The sequence below is a fragment of the Macrobrachium nipponense genome, chromosome 5 (genome assembly GCF_015104395.2).
Source record: "Macrobrachium nipponense isolate FS-2020 chromosome 5, ASM1510439v2, whole genome shotgun sequence".
Classification (NCBI taxonomy): Eukaryota; Metazoa; Arthropoda; class Malacostraca; order Decapoda; family Palaemonidae; genus Macrobrachium; species Macrobrachium nipponense.
In genome coordinates, this window is record NC_061107.1 from 13,099,970 (window position 1) to 13,117,469 (window position 17,500).

The 17,500-nt window shown below is 35.5% G+C and overlaps 1 protein-coding gene across 7 annotated transcripts in view; it reads right to left on the reverse strand.

Moving 5' to 3' along the window:
* LOC135215210 (Ig-like and fibronectin type-III domain-containing protein 1) overlaps positions 1 to 17,500 on the reverse strand; it is a 485,867-nt gene that overhangs the window by 166,366 nt on the left and 302,001 nt on the right. Inside the window, exons 1-2 of one of the 7 annotated variants that reach the window (XM_064249705.1) lie at positions 15,975 to 15,992; positions 15,356 to 15,661 (exon numbers count right to left, since the gene is read on the reverse strand). The exons of the other annotated variants lie outside the window; for them this stretch is intronic. The gene's annotated coding sequence lies outside the window, so the exon portion shown is untranslated. Of the gene's footprint in view, positions 1 to 15,355; positions 15,662 to 15,974; positions 15,993 to 17,500 lie in introns of those variants that run through there. 7 annotated transcript variants of the gene reach the window in all.

Consider the following 17,500-nt stretch of genomic DNA (forward strand, 5'->3'; position numbering starts at 1 on the left):
ACAAGACTAAAGAACAATAAAGTACCATATTACTAAAATAAGAAAATGTATTATAATACATATATATAGATGTATATATATATATATATAATATATATATATATATATATATATATATATTATATGATATATATATATATATATATATAATATGATATATATATAATATATATATGTGTATATATAGTATATATATATATATGATAGATAGATATATATAGATATATATATATATATATATATATATATAGATATATATATATATATTATATATATATATATATATATATATATATATATATATATAAACACCGCACACATATTTTGTGTTTATACATATCAAAATTTTCTAATCACTGCAAATTCCTTTTTATTTTCATTCCTAATACCTCTCTTTTTCATCGACCTTTTACCAGTATTTTAAGTCTTCAATTTATTCAGCTTCTTTATGCTCTTAACCAATTCGTTTCTTTTTTTTTACCGAACATTTTTAATACTATTAATCCTACTCCTTTCCAATAACACCTAAATTTCATTGAATTTGCTAATGTCGTAATTTTCCCGATATTTGTGGATTGATCCTAATTCCTAATGAATGTCCTTCGGGTATCCTTTCCTTTACCCCCTGAAAGGAATTATTAACGTAATCAAGTAACTGCTATTTGGATTCATAATGTATTAATTTAAAATGAACTGTATAAAGAGAAGAATAAATTTTCATTTTTAGTAATGCCACTATTTTTTTTTCGCAACAGCAGAAGAATAATTATTTTGAATTATTTAGAACTAAGATCTTCCTTTGCACAGCCATCAATATGAACAAGAAAAAAACTAAAAAAAAAAAATGAGCAGAAGCTTCTTCGGCGCAATCGAGTTTTCAGTACAGCGTATACTCACGGCCACCGAAAACGGATCTATCTTTCGTAGGTCACGGTATAATGCTGTATGAGCAGCGACCCATGAAACTCTAACTACGGCCTGATGGTGGCCTGTCTTATATCGTTGCCAGACGCACCATTGCAGCTAGCTTTAACTTTACATGAAATAAAAAAACTACTGAGGCTAGAGGGCTGCAATTTTGTATGTTTCATGATTCGAGGGTGGATTAACAAGTAGCCAATTTGCAGCCCTCTAGCCTCAGGAGTCTATAAGATTTGAGGGCGGACAGAAAAAGTACGGAAGGACAGACAAAGCCAACTCGATAGTTCTCGTTTACAGAAAACCAAAACCGGATATTACATCAAACACAACTTACTTTTTCTAATCGAGGTGATTCATCAATGTTCTAAAAAAAAACAGAAAAAATAAGAATTTTTTCTAATTTTGAATCAACCTCATCCAACCAATCTTGCATTCATCAGCGTGATTCGCGAATTGAGAAGATGAAGAAGATTAAAAGAGAAAGAGAAAGAGGAAGTCCTTCGTTGTCCTGAGAACCGTAAGGATTATAATCGCCGGGAATAATGAGGAAGTTCTGTGAAATTAAGGAGCAATTAGCGGCGAGGTTCTTTTACTGGAAGATCTCGCTCCAGGTAATTTTCTCAGGGCAATTGAAAAGCACGTCTTCTTCATTTCCATTCTCCTTTGTATAATCATCATCTTGATCGTCGACTCGTTTCTTTGTTATTATTATTATTACTATTTTTATCATTTCCTTTTGGTATATCACAGCCATCCTATTCGACTGGGTGATCTGTACAGTGTGGGGTTCGGGTTGCATCCTGCCTCCTTAGGAGCTATTATTATTATTATTATTATTATTATTATTATTATTATTATTATTTGTCACTGCAGTAGAAGTAGTGGTTATATCACGTCAGCTAATAATAATAATAATACTAATAATTTTATTACATCAGCACATGAACACTCAACAACAACAACAATAATAAAATATATTATTATTATTATTATCATTATCAGTATTTGTAACTGTAATTGCAGTAGAAATTGTATTAATGAGCAAACATTAACAAAGAGTGATCCGACCTCCAGCTGACCTGGAACGTGTGCAAGATTTTCCCCTCAAGCAAAGTTATAAGGTATTCCTAACTTCACATGAAGTGGTTTTCTTAATTAGTACTTAAACTTAGTACTACTCATACTAACAACAAAAATTAAATAAAAACGATACAAATTAAACACATTATAAGTGGAAAGCACAAAAGAATTGAACGGAAACATACCGTAAATTCAGTACACCAAATAAATTGAAACATGCTAAAATCTAAGGTCAAATAGAGCCTTGTTTCACCAACGAAAATTAAAATAAATAAGCTATATTTTATTGAAAATAATTTTTCTGTACTGATTAACAAATACATTATTTATTCTTTACATTTTCATTCTAATAAATAAATCATAATTATCCTAAACCAAAAATTCCTGTATCTTTAACTCAACGCGAAACACCTTCTTCATACCTTTTTAGGCTCTTCCATAGACATTTCCTAACCCCCCCACCCCCGAAACAACAACAATTAAGTAGTTTGTAGGCTTACTCCCAGAGTAAACGAAAATCAATAATAATAATAATAGTGAACTAAGGAACAAAATCCACAACGATATATAGTGTCTATACATCATTATCTATAAACAGAGACATATTGAGAGGCATCTTATCTCTCATTTTTGATGTCATCGATAATGATAGCCGAGCAGGTTCTCCTCCAAAGCTCTCAGTATATATTCTGTCGCATAAAGATATTGGAAATCCTTTTGAATGATATTTCATTCCCGTGTTAGTGAAGTTAGAAATAAAGATTATAATAATAATAATAAATAAAATAAATAATAATAATAATATGATTCTAATAGAATTCACTGGCTATGCTATAAGTTATTATTATTATTTATTATTATTATTATTATTTATTATTATTATTATATTATTATTATATTAATAACTGTATAAAATCATGAAAACTAATTCAAATCAAAACCAATAAAGGCAAAATCTATATATTCAGAAAATAAAATACAGCCAGCAATAATAATAATAATAATAATAATATAATAATAATAATAATAATAATAATAATAATAATAATAATAATAATCCTTACTGGCATTCCTTTAATCGTTAATAATTTTTATTTTTATTACTTTTACCTTTTATTTTATTATCTGCATTTTTATTTTATTATAATATTATTATTTCAGTATTTTTATTCTTAGTTAGACAATCAAAACAATATTTCCTTCGCCAAAGGAAACACCAAATAAATTAACCACAGAGAGAGAGAGAGAGAGAGAGAGAGAGAGAGAGAAATTCCCCCCCCCTTCCCCCCAAACCTCACCCTCCCAATCACGAAGAGGACAAAATACAATCCCATCCGGGGTAAAGTTAAGTCCCAAAGACCAACTCAAATCTCCGGAAGATAAAAAAAAATCGAATCACGAGGAATGAAAAAATTACGGACGCAATTCAATCACACAGAACTGGAAAAAAAAACAGCGAGGGCAGCAGCATTCAATCACAGAGATGAAATGAAATAACGCGAACGAAATCAATTCACTGGTTTCCCGAATAAACCTGGAAAATGTAGGTAGGTACAAGTTGATGTTGATAAATGGCAGGTAATTAAAAAAAGACTTGGGAAAGGATTATGTTGTTGCTTTAGGCAGTTTGAAGACAAGACTCTTAGATATATATATATTATATATATATATAATATATATATATATATATATATATATATATATATATACATAAGAGCAAAGAATTCAGAAGCTAAGAGGGCATTGTGGCTATTACAATTGCATACGTATCTTGTAAAAAAGTGACCAGTAAATTCTACATATATATGTGTGTGTGTGTATAATACATATGTAACCCACTATAGTCAATAACTACAAGGTACATACAAAGCTGTTTTGATCAACGTAAGCTAAGTGATTAGACAGCACGCGACCTCAATCATTGCTGGCTAGTCAGCAGGGCTGGACACCTATTAATACAGTCACCAATAAACAGCGAGGACAACTTTCACAGAGACGATAATTATGCAAATCTAGCCGTTTCAGAGTTGACAAACCTTGCGGTCGGTGTTTTCCCTCATTCAATTTGGTTTCCTTCCTTTGGGCGTCACTGATGATACTGGCTGTGTTTGCAACTTCAAGATGCACTCTCCTCTCTCTCTCTCTCCTTCTTCTTCTTCTGTCATTAAAAATTTCCCTTCTGTTTCTTCCTAGGTTAATTCTCTCCCTCTTAGTTATTAAGCAGTTTCTTCTGCTCTCTCTCTCTCTCTCTCAAGCATAGGGAAAGGTGGTTCCGGCTGCCTACAGCTGGAATTATTCACATAATGAGAAGGCAATGTATCTTTGGAATATCTCTCTAACCATAAAGAACGAGACGACCCAATCTCTCGATCTCTATTCAATTTGTGGACAATCAAAGTCCCCCGCACGAGTTTTCTAATTCAGTCCTTCGACTGTGGGATTCCGTAAAGGTTGGAAGATGGCGCCGCCATGGTCTCTGTGGTGGTGTGGGATGTCTCTCTGCAGAGTTGTGGTCGAGAGAGTCTGAGGGTCTTTGCAGTTTTCCTATCAAACATGTAAACTTTCTTACGCCGTTGGCGATGTATGGCGTCTCACTCTGAAGGGCTGGATCGTCCCTCAGTACCTGTGAAGGACTGGATCGTTCCTCAAAGGGCTGCATCGTCCCTCAGTACTGCGAAGGGCTGGAAACGTTCCTCGGCACCTGTGAAGGGCTGGAAACGTCCCTCAGTACCTGTGAAGGACTGGAACGTCCCTCAGTACCTGTGAAGGGCTGGATCGTCCCTCAGTACCTGTGAAGGACTGGATCGTCCCTCAGTACCTGCGATGACTGACAGCAAGTTTGGAGAGTTGATAAGTCTGTTGATAACTCTAAGCTTACTTAGCTATCATTCTTTAAATGCCTCCGTTTCTGCTTCCAGTTTGTGAAATGTTCAATGAATCAAGGGAGTTTAAGTCTGTCTCACTATCGTTCAGATTTGAAAGAAAAGTAACTGAGAGAAAACACTCAATTGTGAATCGCTAAATGAATCAAGTATCTACGACATTTAACCTGTCCTTGAGTCATTTAAAGCGAAAGAAAAAACACAGAGAAAAGTAAAAACTAGAAAATATTAAGTTGTGAAACTCTAAATGAATCACGTATCCAAGACCTTGAGTCTTTTCTTGATTCATTTTAAACTAAACCTAAAGAGAGGATTATATATAGTATAATATATATATATATATAATATATATATATATATATTATATATATAGTATATATAATATATATATATATATTATATATATATATATATATATATATTAGATATATAATATAACTGGAGACTGACAACAAAACAAATACCGCAAAAACGTCTTTAATATGCAGTAAGATAAACAGACAAGATGACGATAAACACAACAATGAAATTGTTCTTTTATAAGGATATGGCTTTTTATTGTTCTTGTATAAGGATGCGGTTTTTTCTTCACAAATCATAATTCAACATCTCATTCGCTTGTCAGGGACGTCTGTTTCCCAGCTTCGTATCTCTCCAGGTCCCTTCAACCTCTCTCTCTCTCTCTCTCTCTCTCTCTCTCTCTCTCTCTCTCTCTCTCTCTCTCTCTCTCTCTCTCTCTCTGTGTTTATCCACCCATTATCAATTATTCCTTACCACTCGTCTCATCTGTCACATCCGGTAAAAAGTGGTTGAATAAACAATCATCGACCTCTCTACGGAAGAGATTGCAATATATGAGAGGGATTCGCTAGCTAGGAAACAAAGTTTGTAAACCTCGTCGAGGCCTTCCCGTTTTTGATAGTACACATTTTTGACATAACCATGAATGAATAATCATAATCAAACGTTTTATTTCTCTCCTCACTTTCTATCCTCACCATAAATGCGACTCAAAACAGTCGACTAACAGCTAAGCACACAATGCACTGCTTACGCTAACAGGAGCACATTGGATCACAGGGAGAGAGAGAGAGAGAGAGAGAGAGAGAGAGAGAGAGAGAGAGAGAGTCTTACACTGAAGAACTTTCAACACCTGACAGACAAATTTCAAAGAAAACTTCCAAGTAGACGGACAATTCGATGATTGGTAATTATCACTATTTATGGTATTATTATTCCACCATGAATGATTATATGGAATACGACCACTTTGCAGCGAGGTATGTAACTAAAGATAGGAACGCCGCATAAAGCAAATGATCCCTTATATAAAAACAGTAACTTATAGTTCATCTACTTGAGTAAATTCATGATGACGACCTTGAAACAAAGCTAGAAATCTTGTAGATGAATCAGTGTCCTTGAAATGCAACATAATGACTTTGCAACTGCATCAGTCAACAATGTTGGGGTGGAGAAAAAAAATAGACCGTGGAGAAGACAGAACAAGAACAAAACGCGTCAAAGTTCCATCGGCGCAATCAAGTTTTCTGTACGGCGTATAACGCCTCATGAAAACTCTCTCAGCCATGGCCCAGTGGTGCCTGTATCGGTGGAATGTGCTTTTGCCACCTATAGCGGTGCCAGACGCACGATCATGACTAATTTTAACCTTAAACAAAACAAAAACTATCAAGGCTAGAGGACTGTAATTTGGTACATTTAATAGGTGGAGGGTGTATGATCAACATACGAATTTGCAGCCCTCTAGCCTCAGCAGTTTTTAAGATTTGAGGGCGGAAAGAAAACTAAAAAGAAAAACTATGACCTGAAATAAAACCAACGGAATCAACAAGGGATCCAATGACTTCAGAAGAAACTTCAAAACCATGTCATAAAATCAACGACCGTGCCCGAGCAATTAAAGATGACGACCTTTAAATACCACCAATGACCTTCCTATTGACCAATGAATTTGAGATGACTCTCATGACACTGCGGGATTACCAATGACAGTGGCAAAAAAAAAAAACTAATGAATAAGCCTAATGAAGCTGGAGTGACAAAGAATGAAAGGTTGGATGAGCTTAATAACCTTAGAGAGAGCTTAATGAATTTCCGATGAAGGATGCCACTTTGGAATTGAACTGACGAACTTGAAGTTAATGGAGTCATTTTGCACTTCATCAGCGAGAACGGAATGATGCTGATGATTTGGAAATCAAACCAATGTATTAAGATTAACTCTGAATTAAATGGGAAATACTGAATTAACTTGTGTCATATGAAACAAGGTCTTGTCAATCAATTTATATTCAACGGAAACGGTGTCATATAAAACAAGATCTTGTCAATCAACTTATATTCAATGGAAATGGTGTCATATGAAACAAGGTCTTGTCGATCACCTTATATTCAACGGAAATGGTGTCATATCAAAAACGGTCTTGTCAATCAACTTATATTCAACGGAAATAAGAGGAAATAACTTATAGTACACTTAATAACTTTATAAAAACTAATGAGCAGAGCCATAGTTGACCTAAGCAAAGAATCTTCAGTCTACTATGGACGGTTGCAGACCGGGGTGAGAGTGGTGGGGAGGGCACGAGGGCATGGGGCTATAGCAGCCTCGCACACCAAAGGCATTCTGAGACCTGCATGGTTGATGGTTGATACATTTCCAGCCACCACTTTTGATGGGATGGGATATAAGGCATGGAGAAATGTAATATATATAATATATATATAATATATATCATATATTAATTATATATAGATATATATATATATATATATATGATATATATATATATATATATTATATATATATGTGTGTGTGTGTGTGTGTGTGTGTGTGTGTGTGTGTGCAGGTGCGCGTGCGCGAGCACACCTAATAAGAAAAGGAACGGTTACCTCTATTTTAAGACCAAGTCCCTCTTTTGTTTTTCACGTTCGATTACACCCTCAGGTGTATACTTCCGAGCTCACTAGACCCTTCTTGATTAAAAGGGGGAAAAAAGAAGAAGGGGGGCGGGTGTTCTATAGGTGTAGGTGGGTGTAGTTTGGAAGAGGGGGTAGGAGTAGGGTAAGGGAGGGGGGGATGGGGTGTGGGTAGCTGCTGGAGAGCTCCCGGAAGCGAGAATAGAAATACCCCCTCATTATATGGATATCAAGGTTCATTGCCAAGGGGGAGTGGGTTATTGACCTGCCGTCACAATTATTATTAGGCCTCTATCATTCCTTCGCTTACATAACAACGGCAGTGTTTTTGTTTACGACGTCTGCTGTTACTTAACGAGACAGACGTTATTTTTTTTACCGTTTAGGAAGTGTGGCTTTTTGTAGTACTCAAGTATAATGACTTGGAGTCCTGAATTGAAGCTTTGTTTTACTTAGCAGAACATAAAAGTGTATTGAACTTTTCATATCGAAAAGAGTCCTAAATTGAAGCTTTCTTTTACTTAATTGGACATAAATGTTAAAATTAATTTAACATAAAAGTTTACCTAACATTTCATATCGAAAAGTCCTAATTCGAAGTTTTCTTTTACTTAACTGAACGTAAAAGTTTACCTAACATTTCATATCGAAAAAAGTCAAAAATTGAATCTTTATTTTACTTAATTGAACATAAAAATTCACCTTACATTTCATATCGAAAAGAGTCCTAAACTGATGCTTTGTTTTACTTAACTGAACACAAAGGTTTACCTAACATTTCATATCGAAAAGTCCTAAATTGAAGCTTTGTTTTATTTAATTAAACATAATCGTTTATTTTACATTTGATATAGAAAAGAGTCCTAAATCTAAGCTTTCTTTTACTTAACTGAACACAAAGGTTTACCTAACATTTCATACTTACTGTTAATTAAATATAGGCCAGACCAGCACATGCCACATAAATAAAATAATAAAATACTTTTTGTTCAACTTATCATAAACCACGTTTCTACTTGATGAATAAAAGTCTATTTAGACTATATATGGCTCATTTTTATGAGATATAAAGTTGTGGTTGAGAAATTGGTAGTTTAAGCTTTTCAACGCTACAGCTGTATTAATCCAGTTATAGTCGACTTAATATTTTATTGGAATTATAAATAACGATTCAATTAGGCACTGGTTAATAAAATATACTGATATGATTCTTGAGGTTAAAGCTAACTTTTCAATGTATCACATATTCCCGGAATATCTGAACCCAGTTCAAAAATAAATACTGTAGATATATATATATATATATATATATTATATATATATATATCTATATATATATATATATATATATATATATATATATATATATATATATGGCCGATACAGAGTAATTAAGTAACTAGGATTTATTTTAAAAAAAAAAAGATATATATAAGTCTTAATTAATGTATCACGATACATTATATATATATTTTTTAATTTCTAATTCCGAACATTACGATTCAGAATACACGTTAAAGGGACCAAAGCACTGAGGATATTTGTTAATGTTACGCAAGGAATATTACGTTATTTTTTATATTACTGAAAAAATAATTACTTTTTTTTTCTAAACCTCATCGAATATATTTCGACTTTGGGGAAGACAAGAATTGGAGAATTCTAATAATGGAATCAAAATAGAGAGGTTATCTATTTCTGTTGCGTATGTAAGGCTCTCTGATCTTCTTTATTTTCTCATTTTTTTATCATCGTCTTCTTTCTCCTCTTCCTCCCTTTCATCTTTCATCCTTTTTTTTTTTATTTTTACGAATCCTACGAATCGGAATAACGATTGAAAACGCATTTTATCTAGACCCGCTTTTAAGCTGCATTTCGCAAAGAATAGCATCAAAGGAGTCTTTAGCGAAGAGAGAGAGAGAGAGAGAGAAGAGAGAGAGAGAGAGAGATTAAATCCAAATATCATGGTTACATTTCTGGGAGCACTGAATAGAATCTTTTAAGAGTTTTTCCTAATGTTGATATAATATCAAGCGAGCATTACTGATTTACATTATAATATTATTTTAAAAAATTCATCATGATTATTAAAAAAAAAAAAAAAGTTCTTACCTATCCCATCAATAACCCAAGTATACACTGATATTAACCATACCACTCACGATAATGATAAGCAGATCGCGAGATGATATTAACGATAGTAATTTTCATCTGAAGTAGTGATTTTCATCTGACGATAGCAATTTTCATCTGACGATAATGATTTTCATCTGAAATAGTAATTTTCATCTGACGATAGTGATTTTCATCTGAAATAGTGATTTTCATCTGACGATAGTGGTTTTCATCTGCTAAAATCAGCTGACGACATAGTGATTTTCATCTGATAAAATCAGATGAAAATAGTAATTTTCATCTGATAAAATCAGCTGACGATAGTGATTTTCATCTGATAAAATCACCACCAACCAAGGAAGGACATTCTCATCTCTCTCCCGTGTCTTGCCATACGGAAAGGGACAGGACGAAAATCATCACGAAACCTTTTAATATTTATTCCGTGTTCAGTCCAAAACCGGGACGCTCGCTGCCTCTTTTGACTGACATGATAGCAGGACATAAAAGAGAATTCATGCTTTGCTTGATAGGATATATATTTCTCTCTCTCTCCTCTCTCTCTCTCTCTCTCTCTCTCTCTCTCAACACAATTTTTTCCCCAGAGAAATTTAAGGCAATATTCTCTATCTCCAACTTTTTATTTTTCATTTTGTTTAGATATTTCCGACTGAATTACTCTCAATGCACGTAAGTTTATACATATATGAAGGCTCATCAGTAATAAGTTGTATGTGACCTAAGTATTTCTCTCTCTCTCTCTCTCGTCTCGTCTCTCTCTCTCTCCCAATCTCTCTCTCTCTCCTCTCTCTCTCTCTATATATATATATATATATAATATTATATATATATATATAAAATATATATATATAATATATATATATGTATATATATATATATACTATATATTACATATATAATATATATATATATATATTGTATATATAAAATATATACACTTTTAATATACATTATTCTATTTCAGGACTGAATCCTATCTGCCCATCTTTCTATCAATCTATCTATCTATCTATTTACTGGCAATTTATGCTGAATTCTCTATCATCACACATGCCTTTATGGCTCACAAAAATCGCGGAAATTAATATTGGCGATTAATCTTTCAATGCATCGAACACACATTTTTCACGCGGCGAATTTTATACTGTCCCTGGAGAATATATCACATTTACGAGGCGCAAAAGATTCGTCGCGACTTTACATATTCAAGGTAAGTCGCGTTTTACAGTTCACGTGGAAATTAACATTCAAATATGACATCTGTTTCTTTCCGTAAAAAAAGATAAGAGATCCATAAATCTGAATTATGCTAATTTGACAGGTATGAGAAACATTAGGGGAAAAAAGCTGCCAATGTAGGGAATGTGGATAACTGGAAATGTTGCAAATGTATCATGGTAATAGGAAATATTAATTACTGTATGACCTAAGATGTTTATAGTCGACTTCATTAAGAGGTATTGCATAGTAAGAAACAGTCCAAAATAGGAAAATGTATCATGGTAATGGGAAATATTAATTACTGTATTACCTACGATTTTTTTATTCAAGTTACTTACAAACATTGCATAGAAAGAAACAGTCCAAAATAGGTACTTTGAAAAATGAATAACTGAAAACGTATGACAACTATTTAGTATGTAAAGGATTATGAACGTATGTGAAATGTGAAGAAATTTGGATAGTGATTGTGTACGACGAATTATCAATTACTTCAAGTCGAAAAGAAACAGAAGCTAGTATGCTTAATAAGGAATTATTGAGACGTATAGCCGCGGCCCACAGAACTCTCAGCTGGCCGTGGTGGCCTGTGTTTTTGCCGCGCCAGAAGCACGATCATGGCTAACCTTAACCTTAAATAAAATCAAAACTACTGAGGCTAGAGGGCTGCAAATTGACATGTTTGATGATTGGAGGGCGGATGACCAACGTCCCAATTTGCAGCCCTCTAGCCTCAGTAGTTATTAAGATCTGAGGGTGGATATAGACAATAGTTTTCTTTAACAGAAAACTAAAAAGATGCAAATGATAAATTACACAGTGTGGAACTGAAAATGTAAAGGGTGATGAGGAAATTGTTAGTTCCTTAGTAAACTAGTGGAAATTGTTAGTTCCTTAATAATTTAGTGAATGCACAGCACAGACCGCAAATAATTACTGCTGTGGCTGTTATTAATCTGCTGTGTGTGAGTGGGTGGGTGGATGGATGGAAGTGGCTGAGACGCTAATGTGATAATTATGAAAATTAATTAACCCCAGTAAAGCACGAGTGTCTTTGGACACTGTGTGTGTGTGGGGGGGGGGGGGGGAGGGGGGGGGTGAAGGGGGGGATGGGAGCTAGGATGAAAGGTCACGAGGAGGCTGCTGGAATTACGTATGGTATTTCTGCATGTGTTGTTCATACATGCTCACATACAACATTACACACAATCATACATACATAACATACACACACATACAGACATACATACAAACAACACACACCACACACACACACACACACTACACTACACATATGTAAGTTTATGTATTTTTTTTTACTTAAATATATAAGCATATAAAGCCCCTGGGTGTGCACATAATCCTTTTTCACTGTATTTTTTTGATAAATAATAAAAGCACCATCAATATAGAATAACAAAACTACAGGTTAAAATAACGCCATGAGGACATTAATGAATTACCAGTGTTTCGATATCCACCTTATCTAATTTACTGACAGATTAAACATTGCAGTATGGAATTATTTCATTGACGCATAAAGAAAATCATAAACTGTTAAATTAATTGGCGACACAAACACTCTGAATGTGATAAATCATAGAGAAATTTAAGATACATAACATATGAGATTATATATATATATATATATATATATATATATATATATATATATATATATATATATTATATATATATATATATATATTCCACAAATATACTTGATGGAAGGGTTAGCAAACGAGAGAGAGAGAGAGAGAGAGAGAGAGAGAGAGAGAGAGAGAGAATCGGCAGCCTTTAAGGGTAAGAATGAACGGAATACACAATTAAACACAATTTAAAACACGCGCGCGCGCGCAGGTCTGAACACAATGACAGTTATGCCTCATACCACACAAAGGATGGGCCAGTGGCCAATCTAGCTGGGTAAAAAAAAAACTCTCTATTCCATAAACAAACGGAACAATACTCCTAGGCCTAGCCTTGGAGAGAGAGAGAGAGAGAGAGAGAGAGAGAGAGAGAGAGAGAGAGAGAGAGAGAGAAATTCTGAAACAGTGCTTAAATCGGCAACTTTTTCTCTCGTCTTAAAAATTATAAAAAACATGAGAGAGAGAGAGAGAGAGAGAGAGAGAGAAATTTAAAAACCGATTGCTCAAATCCATAACTTTTTCTTCGGTTTCATAAAAATTACAAAAATATGAGAGAGAGAGAGAGAGAGAGAGAGAGAGAGAGAGAGAGAGAGAGAGAGAGTTTTGAAATAAAAGCTCAAATGCGTGATTTTTCTCTTTGCTGCCATATAAATGATGAAACTACAACAGAGAGAGAGAGAGAGAATACGTCCGGAATCCAGCACCGCAGTCAATGACGAATCGACTTGGCCAAACAAAGGGAGCCACCTCCCCCCCACCTCCTTCAAAGAAAGAGAGAGAGAGAGAGAGAGAGAGAGAGAGAGAGAGAGAGAGATTACGCGCACAGCGTTATGCTTACAACCCAACAAAGCAGAAGACAAGAGCGAATGTATTCATGCACACACAGACGGACTCTCTGTAATGCATACAAATGAACAAAAGCCCGCATAAAAAAAAGCGCGAAAAAAAAACGCGCGCGCAAAAAAGCACAGGTACGACCTTGGCTTACTTGTTAACAAGGGCAGCGATAGGTTCGGGGATATTTTATTTAGTATTGTATTTATGATGACGGGAATCACGGTGTTGATGTTTACGAATATGTTTGATACATCGAATTGTGATGTTTTTGTTGTTTTAGCTTGGAGCGGGGCGGGGGAGGGGGGATGGATATTACTATAATTTTAGGTTGGAAGTGAAATTGATGGGTATTTTTGTTGGCTGTTGTTGTGATATGATTGTAATTGTTATTTTGAATTAACATGCTGTTGTTAGCGCTGTTTTTATTATTTCTTAGCTTATTGTTTTTGTCAAGTAACTTGGTTTTTCTTCAAGGTGATGTTTTGTGTTTCTTTGATGACTTACCAGTTGCTGTTGGTGGAATGTTACTGTAATTTATAGTTCAAATGAAGCTCAAGATGTTTTTGTTGTTGCAAATAAACATTGGCAAGTGGTGATAACGTCTCTTCCCAGTAAAGATGATGGTGAAGATGCTTACCACTAGTGATGCTCCTCCAGAAATAATTCGTGATGATAATAATAACATTCTGATGGAAAGGATACTATTTTCTTCTGAAGTAGCAAATGTAATTAACATATTTATAATATGCCTACAAATGTATATATGTATGTATGTATACACACATTACATATACTAGCAAACTTATGTATACAGAAATTATTAATAAATTCGTACAGTAACTAAGTCTATGGGCATAACCAGCCTCGTTTCACGGGCAGAACCAGCTCCATTTCAGGGAATCCCTTCTCACCCCCACCCCCTTCGGAGCGGTGGAGGGAGGTAGGATGAAACCCCATTATAAACCATACTAAGGGTCCCCACGATAACCCTGCCATGTTTCATGCCCATCGGACCAGCCCTTTGGCCGTGATTGAATGACAGACGGACAGAAAGACATTACGCCCATTATAGCAAGACAAGATAAGTGTGTGTGTGTGTGTGTGTGTGTGTGTAATAGGAGGGACCTTATTGAACAGCCAGATCGTAATGGGGCTATCCATGGAAATATCCTTGATAACTATACAAAAACGTATTGTTACTCTACACACTAACAAGATCCCCATTGTTATATTATTGTTGAAGCAGCTAACAAAGAATAGGCGTCCTCAGAACAGTTTTCAAAAGAAACAAGAAGAAAACTGAGGGAAAAATGAAGTAAAAAGAGGGAAATTTTTTTTTAATCGTATAAAACGGAAAGTGAGTTCATATTTTCTCTATGAGAATAACATACCAATTGGAAAATTGGGAAATAAAAGCTTAAAGCGAGAGAGAGAGAGAGAGAGAGAGAGAGAGAGAGAGAGAGAGAGAGAGAGAGAGAGAGAATTAACATCACAATAAGGTGACCTCCTCATGCAAGCGAACAAACACACGTTTGAGAGGAGAAATTTTACTTTCATTTAGCATTTATTACTGATCACGACAAGAACAACAATAGCAAAAAAAAAATCCAACAAACAAACAAGGAAACAATAATAGCAGCCACTAGAACCTGGCAAAAACGCGCTATTGAATGTACTATTAACTTACCTTAATACTCAGTAAGAGACGACAGAATCCTTTGTTGTAAAAGATATAGTAGTATATTCCACTCGGAATCACAGTTCCAGTAACCACTAAAGTTCCTTCGAAAAGTGAAAAAAAAATAAGAAGAAAAACTGTCTTATAATCGCGAACACAGTCGAAGGTAAGTCCGGAACCTTGGCATCTAAACAAAAATACACGATAATGCAGTTACTTCATGGCCGCCACTACTAACCTATTATACTCAACCGACGGCTATGCAACAATGGGGTTATATATGTACTAGGTATGTGAAAAGTCACTGCAGTTCTCTTTAAAAAGAAGGAAGAAAGATTTGGTAATATATATTAATATATATATATATATATATATATATATAGATATATATATATATATATATATATATATATATATATATATTATATATATATATATATATATACACACACGACCCGCACTATAAGTTATCCTATTAGTTTCCCAATCCGGAACTTAGCACGGAGCTGAGGACTCACACACGCACCACTACAGTCCGCAGTTCCTAGACTGATACCAACACAGCAATAGACGCAAACACCACCACCACCACACCGCTCGGAAACGGAGCTACGCAAAAGGACGCACCTCACTCGAACGCCTCTCGAGGCGTAATGACGCCCGCCTTGCTGTCCACCTGCGTTCTCGGACTACGTCAGTAAGTCACCGCAGCGTCCTTTGCAAAGAAGAAGAAGAAGAAGGAGAGGAATCGGAAGAATGAGAGCTAACGTATCTTTCGTCGAGTTCGAAATGGACGGAGAGAATACTTTTGTGGTCCAGACAAAATCCTTGGGGTTCGCTTGAGAGAGAGAGAGAGAGAGAGAGAGAGAGAGAGAGAGCGCATGTCATCTGGTGACGTCATCGCCACAACCACAGACTCTCTTCCTTCTGGTCAATAAAAAAAAAATGTTTTCCAGGAGATATGGCGAAGGTGAGTGAGTGAGTCAGTGATGCTGGTTTTGAGTGATTTATTGAAACGTTCATAAGGGCATCGTACATGATTGACAAATGATGTTATGATATATTGATAAGTGCGCCTGCGGTGTTATTAAGTACTTGTACGTTTGTGAGTGTTTATTCAAAACAAGGCTTGATTAGTCGACTTTCCTTGGCCCATAAGAGCCCATGAATATAATATCATTATAGTTAGCAGCGTCATTATTCATCATTATCAGCAAACGTACATAAATGAATATTATATTCGTCCTCAAAATAACATCCAAAGCATCTAGTATCATTAACACATACATCATTATAATAACAAATAAAACAAGGAGGTTAACATGACGTCATCAGCTTCAACATCACAGAGCCAAAGCCAACATCCCAACCATCACCCAACATCAGCTGAACCAAAACCCCCCCCCCCCCCCTCAAAAAAAAAAATCAAGTTCATCTAACAGAAGGCCACTAGAGTCACAAGTCGGTTAGTTGGGGGGTGGGGCGGAGGCGGGGGCGGGGATCAGGTATTGCAAACAGATGGAGAATTACGCTCAATTAAGGCCTCTTCATTAATTCAAGGCCCGGCCATCGAGGGACGTGGTATTGGAAGGTCTCCTTCCTTCCTTTCCTTGCATTAGGCCACGTACCGCGGGGGTGGGGGCGGGGACGCTCTACACACCGGTAGGGTTATCCGGTTGAGGTTTAAGGTTTAAAGGGTCTCGTGGTTTCAGAGGATCTCGAGGTTTATCTGGTCCCGAGGTTTACCGTGTCTCTAGGTTTATCGGATCTCTAGGTTTATCGGGTCTCGAGGTTTATCGGGTCTCAAGGTTTAAGGGTCTCGAGGTTTATCGGGTCTAGAGGTTTACTGGATCTTGAGGTCTACCGGGTCTCGAGGTTTACCGTGTCTCTAGGTTTATCGGATCTCTAGGTTTATCGGGTCTCGAGGTTTATGGGTCTCGACGTTTATCGGATCTCTAGATTTATCGGGTCTCGAGGTTTATCGGATCTCTAGATGTATCGGGTCTCGAGGTTTATCGGGTCTCGAGGTTTATCGGATCTCGAGGTTTACTGCTCACGAGGTTTATGGGGTCTTGGGTCTCGTAATCTACTAAGGAATCTTATATAACTTATAAAAATATCCCTCTATACGTGATATCCCGTAGGGAAGCAAC